This window comes from Bos javanicus, chromosome 18 (assembly GCF_032452875.1).
Source record: "Bos javanicus breed banteng chromosome 18, ARS-OSU_banteng_1.0, whole genome shotgun sequence".
Classification (NCBI taxonomy): Eukaryota; Metazoa; Chordata; class Mammalia; order Artiodactyla; family Bovidae; genus Bos; species Bos javanicus.
Genome location: NC_083885.1, coordinates 15434799 through 15442809, shown reverse-complemented (window position 1 = coordinate 15442809; position 8011 = coordinate 15434799). Strand labels below are relative to the sequence as shown.

The 8011-nt window shown below is 45.2% G+C and overlaps 1 pseudogene; it reads right to left on the bottom strand.

Moving 5' to 3' along the window:
- Positions 1-451: 451 nt before the first annotated feature.
- LOC133230127 (branched-chain-amino-acid aminotransferase, mitochondrial-like) lies at positions 452-3758 on the bottom strand (annotated as a pseudogene).
- Between the last annotated feature and the right edge of the window lie 4253 nt (positions 3759-8011).

The following is an 8011-nucleotide window of genomic DNA, read 5'->3' as shown; positions in this document are numbered from 1 at the left end:
TTCTGAGAATAAATCTCATTTGGGTCATGACATATAAACCTTTCAATATGTTGCTAAATTTGGTTTGCTACTATTTTGTGAAGGATGAAAGGAGTGAAGTGCAAGTGTTAGTAGCTTAGTTGTGTCCAGTTCTTTGTGACCCCATGGACTGTAACCCACCAGGCTCCTCTGTCCATGGGATCCTCCAGGCATGAGTACTGGAGTGGGTAGTCATTCCCTTCTCCAGGGGATCTACCTGACCCAGGGATCAAACCCAGGTCTCAGATTCTTAACTATCTGAGCCACCAGGGAAGCTTTTTGGATTTTAATGTATCAGTGGAAGGGAGGAATGCAAGTACAGCAGTTAAGACTGAAGAACAAAAATTTAAGTTAGAAAGTTGGAAGAACATGTATTGTTATTTCATATTCTAACAATAATTATCAGTGAAAGAGACTATGAACTTGACATTGCACATATGTGAAAAATTATAATGAAATATTATACAAATGTTATAGAACAGTTTGAATTCACTTTACCTCAAAAGAAGATCCCCATACAGGAAAATCATGGATCTGGAATCAATTTATTTCACTGAAAGACATTTTAAATTCTAACCATTACTCTCTTGGATAAATTGTCAGATCTAGCTACTCATTAGGATTGAATATGAATTTCTTTTCTTGTTCCTTGGCATTTTTTTTTTTTTCCCAAAATTGCAGCTAAAGGAAAAAACTCAATGGCAGCCCTGGGGAGATCCAGCTTGAAAACAGAGATGCAGATTTGGAGTCAAGGTGTTTCCTAAACATCTTGGCTCCACAATCCTTGACCACACAATACAGAGCAGAGGGCAGTACAGGTCCCCAAGGCCTGAGTGGCAGGGCTAGAGGCCAAGATGCCTGAGTCAGGCCCTTATGACTTTGGGAGTGTAATGTGGGGGCACCAGAGTCCCAGGTTCCTCCATCTTTTATTTCATATCACTTCAGGTGAGTCATTGGTATGGAGGTAAAGGTCCAACTGGGCTGGATGCTACAGGTCGGTGGTCCCTGGAGTGAGTGGTTCGGCATAGCCTGCAGCACTGCACCGGGAACATCCTTTTGTGGGCTTTTGATCCCTACTGGATCGCCTTCAGCTCCTTGTGGAAGTGGAGGATAAGCTCAGCCCATTTTCCTTAGTGGGAATGTGGAAATGCTTGCCTTGGTACAGGATTTGATGCATGTGGCAGACCTGACAAGCAGTTCCTCCAGCGCCTGCAGGAACACATTCATGGTGATCTTACACTCCACAGTCTGGAACTCACCCCAGGTCCGAGCCAGGTCCGGCAGACTCTGTCGGACTAATCAAGGCAAGATGACACGGTCCAGTGGTGGGATCACCAGTTCCAGCGCCCCATAGTTGTGGGTTCAGAAGACAAAGATGTTCATGGTGCCCACCTCGATGAATTGGAGGTCAGGCCCGTATAGCCAGAGGACCTGTTCGCAGTCCTTCTTTTGTGCTTCCTGCTGCACGAACACAGTGGGCGCTTAATTTTCCCTCATCTTGCAGTCGCTGACCCCACCTACCCAGGCTCAGATGAAGGATGGATCCTCCAGGAGGGAGCCAGGGCTCAAGGCATAGCCAGGGGAAGATTGCAGACATGTAGTGAGGGCTCCTTCTGGATTACCACTGGCAGCACATAGAGGCTGGAGCCTACGTCCTCAGGAACCCAGTCCTTGTCTTCTTTCATTAGCCGGCGGATGCACTCCAACAACTCAGCTTTGTCAAAACTGCAGGCAGAGGCACAGAGCTGAACACAGCATGAGTTCCACGTTGAGCCAAGGTCGGAAGAGGCGCACGCGCTGGTCCCCGGTCTTTGAACGCGTTCAGGTCTTCGAAGAGCTGCAGGGAGTAGTGGAGAGCCGAGCGGGCTGAGAGCAGAGTGAGGTTTTGGAAGGGCTGGATTTGGGGCTGACCCCAGCCCTTCTCCCTGTTCCGTCCCACTATCAGCATGGAATCGGTGAACACCTTCCTGAACAGCAGGGGCTGGCTGGGGTCAGGCTTCTTTTGAAGCTCCTGTGTCATTTCCAGCTGCCTGTCAGCAGCCTTGAAGCTGGATGAGGCATATCGTCTGGGACCACACAGAAGCCAAAGAACAGAGAGAAAATTTGGGGTCCAAATCTCTCTCCCTTCATCCCCTCTAAAGCCTCGTGCTCCTTTCTGAGGGGGCTCCTCCTCCTTCGAATATGAATTATGAAACTACATCATCAGTTCATTTTGGAGAAAGGGTAAGAATGAATCATGAATGTACTAAAATTGCTTTAAAATCTATTCTTCCATCACCATTAACATAGTTTAATGGTTTAAGATAGTTTTCCTGCCACAAGAACCCAGAGACAGTTTCAACGTAAATTTTTCTCTACAAGTGGTGCTTTTATCAATCCAAACTCATTTAGGTGAATGAGTAAACAAGAAACAACCTTATTTGTCACACTGAAAACTTTTTTTATACATTGTCTTTTTATATGCATTGTCTTCATTCGAAGTGTGCTTACAGACATTAACATGTAGAATAGAAATTTCACTAATGCCTTTGCTTTCCTTAAAATTGTAGAACAGATATCAGTGCAATACCCATTGTAATAAATGCTCATTGGCAAATTTTGTCAGAATGAAGTTTACTTTCTTAAATTATTTTCTTTGTTATGTTTGCTCCAATTGTTGAAATGTAATTTTTTAAGTGTAGTTTTATGGCTGTTGAATTCCACATTTAAAAAATGAACTTGTATTTTGTATATTTTTTTTTTCACTTCATTTTACGAGTAATTTTTTTTTTCCTAAAAATACATGATGAATTTAAAACAAACTGGTCTTTCATTGTGGGCTCTTAAGTAGTAACTGGAGAAGGCAATGGCACCCCACTCCAGTACTCTAGCCTGGAAAATCCCATGGACTGAGGAGCCTGGGAGGCTGCAGTCCATGGGGTCGCTAGGAGTCGGACACGACTGAGCGACTTCACTTTCACTTTTCACTTTCATGCATTGGAGAAGGAAATGGCAACCCACTCCAGTGTTCTTGCCTGGAGAATCCCAGGGACCGGGGAGCCTGGTGGGCTGCCATCTATGGGGTCGCACAGAGTCGGACACGACTGAAGCGACTTAGCAGCAGCAGCAGCAGCAGCAAGTAGTAACAGATCTAAACAGCTAGATGGTGTTTGAGGGCAGACAAATTGCATATTATTCAAATTTGCCCGATAGTGGGCCTTAGGCAATTATTCGTTAAACGAATTTTTAATCCCCAACCCTGGGTCCAGGGCATTAATGACATCTCTACTCCAATTCCTCAGTGATTAGACTTGCGAAACGGAAGTTTATCAAACATCAGGATCTGTGCCAAGCACCTCACTCTCCACCTGCTTTTCACCCTCTCTTCTTCCTCTCAGAGACGGGGCGTGCACAGCACCATGATCCTGCTGCTGCTGCTGCTGCTGCTGCTGCTAAGTCGCTTCAGTCGTGTCTGTGCTCAATACCACGACCCATTCGTTGGTCGAGCCCGACGCCCTTCACTGCGGAGTCGCAGCCAAGCCACGTCCTCATGCCGGCCTAAGAGGGGGCGTACCCATTGTTCAGCCAGAAGATCCAGGCCAAGTAATCTTGCGAGGAGCCGATCCCTGTGAATGGGAGCTGTGCCGCAGACCCTCAGAGCCGGCGCACGTCATGCCTCGCCCCTTCGGCCCGCAGGCTCTGAGAGAGCTTGCGGACGCTCCCGCTCTTACTCGTCAGAGCCTGGGTCCGGCTAGCCTGGACCTGGCGGGCTGAGGCTGGGCGCCTGAGGTACAAGGGGCGAAGCCCGAGCCGCCGCAGCCGCTGCTGCTGCCGCTGCCTTCAGAGAAAAGCATGTCTGCAACTCGAGCTAAGAAAGTGAAGATGGCCACCAAATCATGCCCCGAGTGCGACCAACAGGTGGGCGTCGGGGGCCGGGCACCGAACACGCGGGCCAGCGGAGCGGGTGCGCGCGGGCAGGCGGCCGTTGCCTGTGGCCGTTGGCTGTGGAGAGGCCGCCTCGCCGGGGTCCTGGCGGCCGAGCGAGTGGGCCGGCCCTCGGGCTCTGTGGCCACCGCGGGAGCCCCGAACCGGCCCGGCCGAGCCGAGGGGTTGCCGGGGAAGCGCCCGGAGCCGCGGCCCGGCCGGTGTCCACCTGGCGGCGGTCAGACGGGCGAGTGTCATGCCCTGTGGCTGGGCTGCGTGAGAGGGGGCGTGGGTTTATCCTGAGCAGACGGGGCGCCCTGTCCGGAGCCTCCCCAGTCGCCTGGCCGGCTCCGGTGACAGCGGCAGGAGTGGGGCAGCGGCCCAAGTGGACGAGAACGGTCCCTCAGCCCCCTCCTGCTCCGACGAGAGTGCCTGATGTGCAAACTCCCAAGTCAGGGCTCCTGGCTCCCAAATCCCCCTCCTACCACTCAGGGTTGCTTTGTTCCCATTTCAGATGTGTACGGTGGACCCCCCAAACTGTCCCCCCGCCACTTGGGCGGATGCTTAAATGTGACAGTAAGGCCTGCAGTACAATGATGCTTTCCTCTTAGACTTAAATAATTGGTGATCTATATGCTTTTAAATAATTTGCATAATAGGAAAAGGAGTACGTCAAGGCTGTATATTGTCACCCTGCTTATTTAACTTACATGCAGAGTACATCATGAGAAACATTGGGCTGGAAGAAGCACAGCTGGAATCAAGATTGCCAGGAGAAATATCAATAACCTCAGATATGCAGATGACACCACCCTTATGGCAGAAAGTGAAGAGGAACTAAAAAGCCTCTTGATGAAAGTAAGAGTGGAGAGTGAAAAAGTTGGCTTAAAGCTCAACATTCAGAAAATGAAGATCATGGCCTCTGGTCCCATCACTTCATGGGAAATAGATGGGGAAACAGTGGAAACAGTGTCAGACTTTATTTTTTGGGGCTCCAAAATCACTGCAGATGGTGACTACAGCCATGAAATTAAAAGACGCTTATTCCTTGGAAGGAAAGTTATGACCAACCTAGACAGCATATTCAAAAGCAGAGACATTGCCAACAAAGGTACTCTTGCCTGGAAAATCCCATGGATGGAGGAGCCTGGTAGGCTGCAGTCCATGGGGTTGCTAAGAGTCGGACATGACTGAGCGACTTCACTTTCACCTTTCACTTTCATGCATTGGAGAAGGAAATGGCAACCCACTCCTGTGTTCTTGCCTGGAGAATCCCAGGAACTGGGGAGCCTGGTGGGCTGCCGTCTATGGGGTAGCATAGAGTCGGACACGACTGAAGCCATTTAGCAGCAGCAGCAGCAGTCAGGGCTATGGTTTTCTCCTGTGGTCATGGATGGATGTGAGTTGGACTGTGAAGAAGGCTGAGCGCTGAAGAATTGATGTCTTTGAAGTGTGGTGTTGGAGAAGACTCTTGAGAGTCCCTTGGATGCAAGGAGATCCAACCAGTCCATTCTGAAGGAGATCAGCCCTGGGATTTCTTTGGAAGGATGATGCTAAAGCTGAAACTGCAGTACTTTGGCCACCTCATGCGAAGAGTTGACTCGTTGGAAAAGACTCTGCTGCTGGGAGGGATTGAGGGCAGGAGGAGAAGGGGATGACAGAGGATGAGATGGCTGATGACATCACTGACTCGATGGACGTGAGTCTCAGTGAACTCCAGGGGTTGGTGATGGACAGGGAGGCCTGGAGTGCTGCGATTCATGGGGTCGAAAAGAGTCGGACACAACTGAGCGACTGAACTGAACTGAATAGTCATTAATTTGGTCTAGTTTTTAGTAGACGCTTTAAAATACTAAGTCCCCATTAAAGTCCTATTTTTCTGAGTTCTCTCCTTTTATAATGTCGCATATTCTTCTAACTTTTTAAGAGGTGAATTTGCCTTATGTGGTTTCTTGAACTTTTAATATCTGCTTTCTAAACTAAATTCATTAGGTCATGCAGTGGCTTTATGATTGCTGTTGATCTGGGGTTCAGATCGACATTTAAACTTAAAAGCTCTCAGCTGTGACAGTAAACACTGCATGTGGTGAGAACAGCATTAGAATCGTGGTCAGTAAGGATCCTCACAGCATTCCTGAGGCTTTCTCTGCTTTCCTAAATGACAGCCCAGGTGTAAAGAAGAAGAAAAAAAGCTCATGCCAGTGGTTGCAAATTGTCATGGCTTGGTAATTTCATGTTTCTTAGCCCATGAGCAAGGCCTTGACTTCCAAGGTTTTCCAAAGAATGGAATGATTATACTGCATTTAGGGAAGCCCAAAGCTGTGGCTTCTCACCAGGAGCCTTCCAGTCCAGATGCCAACAAAGGGTCAGTTTTACTTTAAGCAGGATTGCTTATTAACACTGCTGCCATTCCATCTTTATTGGGCTGATAGGGTTAGAGGGATAGAAAGGTAACCAAAGGTATTTTTTCTCATGATGCAGTTTTGTTTACCCCTTACTAATGTGTTATACATAACCTAATGGAAAAAAAATTTTTTACTGACTCCTATATGTATAAAATTTGATTATTCTTAACTAGAAAAAGTAATTCATTTCAAGCTCTCTCAATTAAAACCATTTGTAAGACATCTTTTATGCCAAAATGCAGACCTTAATATATGTTTCTTTTAAAATTATTACTTCTTTTTTTACTTTCTCTCTGAGCAAGAGAAATTTACTGCTTCTATTTTCTCTCAGCAGTGCTTTATTGTTTTCAATGTATAGATTTTGTACATATTTGTGAAGTTTATCGTTGTGAATTTAATTTTTTGGATGCTACTATAAGTGGAATTGTTTTAAATTTTTCATTTTATCAATGTTCATTAATTATATATAGAAATAAAATTTATTTTTTTATTGGAAAATATAAAATTCACCATATAAACCATTTTAAAGTATATATATACTTCAGTGGCATAATATATTCACAGTATGGTATAACCATCACCACTGTCTAGTTCTAGAATATTTTCATCATTTCAAAATGAGACCCTGTTTTCAATTAAGCACTCGCTTCCTGATTCATGCTCCTTCTAGTCCCTAGTAACTACGAATTTGCTTTCTGTTTCTGTAGATTTGCCTATTATTGATATTTCATATAAATGGAGTCATGCAATATGTCCTTTGATATCTGACTTCTTTCATTTAGTTTATCCATATTGTACTATGGCCAAATGACATTCCATTGTATGGATAGTTCACATTTTGTTAATCCATTCGGCAGTTGATGGACATTTTGGTGGTTTCCACCTTTTGCTTATTGTGAATAGTGCTGCTGTTAATATTCATGTCCAATTCTGTGTGTGTTTAATATATTCTTTCTAGGGCATTACTACTCAATTTTTGTTTTTTGGCTGCGCCGTGTGGCTTATAGGATCTCAATTCCCCAACCAGGGATTGAACCTGGACCATGGCAGTGAAAGTGCTGAATCCTAACCAGTAGACCACCAGGGAACTCCCACAAGTTTTAACATCTGTTTTCATTTATTATATTCCCATGAATGAAGCAGCATGATCATACTGTAATTCTGCATTTAACTTATTGAGGAACTGCCAAACTGTCATTCACAGGAGTTGTTGCATTTTATATTCCCACCAACATCATATGAAAGTTCTAATTTTCCCACATCCTCACTCATACTTGTTATTTTTCATTTTTTAAAAGAATTAGTGTAGTTTGACACCAAAAAAAAAGAAGGAAAATTGTCATGTTCAAAAAGCTTTAAGCTGCAGTGTTGGCTCTTTACAACCATAACCAAATCCAACAATGGAGAAAAATGGATACTATGATATTTTCCTAGTTCTGGAGGTTCCTCTGAAATGTAATTTCCTAGAGCTTGTTATTAATTTAACAAATATTTATTATGTACTTGCTTTGTGTCAGAGACTGTTCCAGTTCAGGAAATAAAACAGTGAATAAAAGAGACAAATAGTCCTTTCTGCTTGGGGAGGTGGGATTAGAATAGTCATCCTAGTACATGTGAACTGGGATGTCATTGTGGTTTGCATTTCCCTAATAAAGACATTGAACATCTTTTCATGTGTTTCTTGG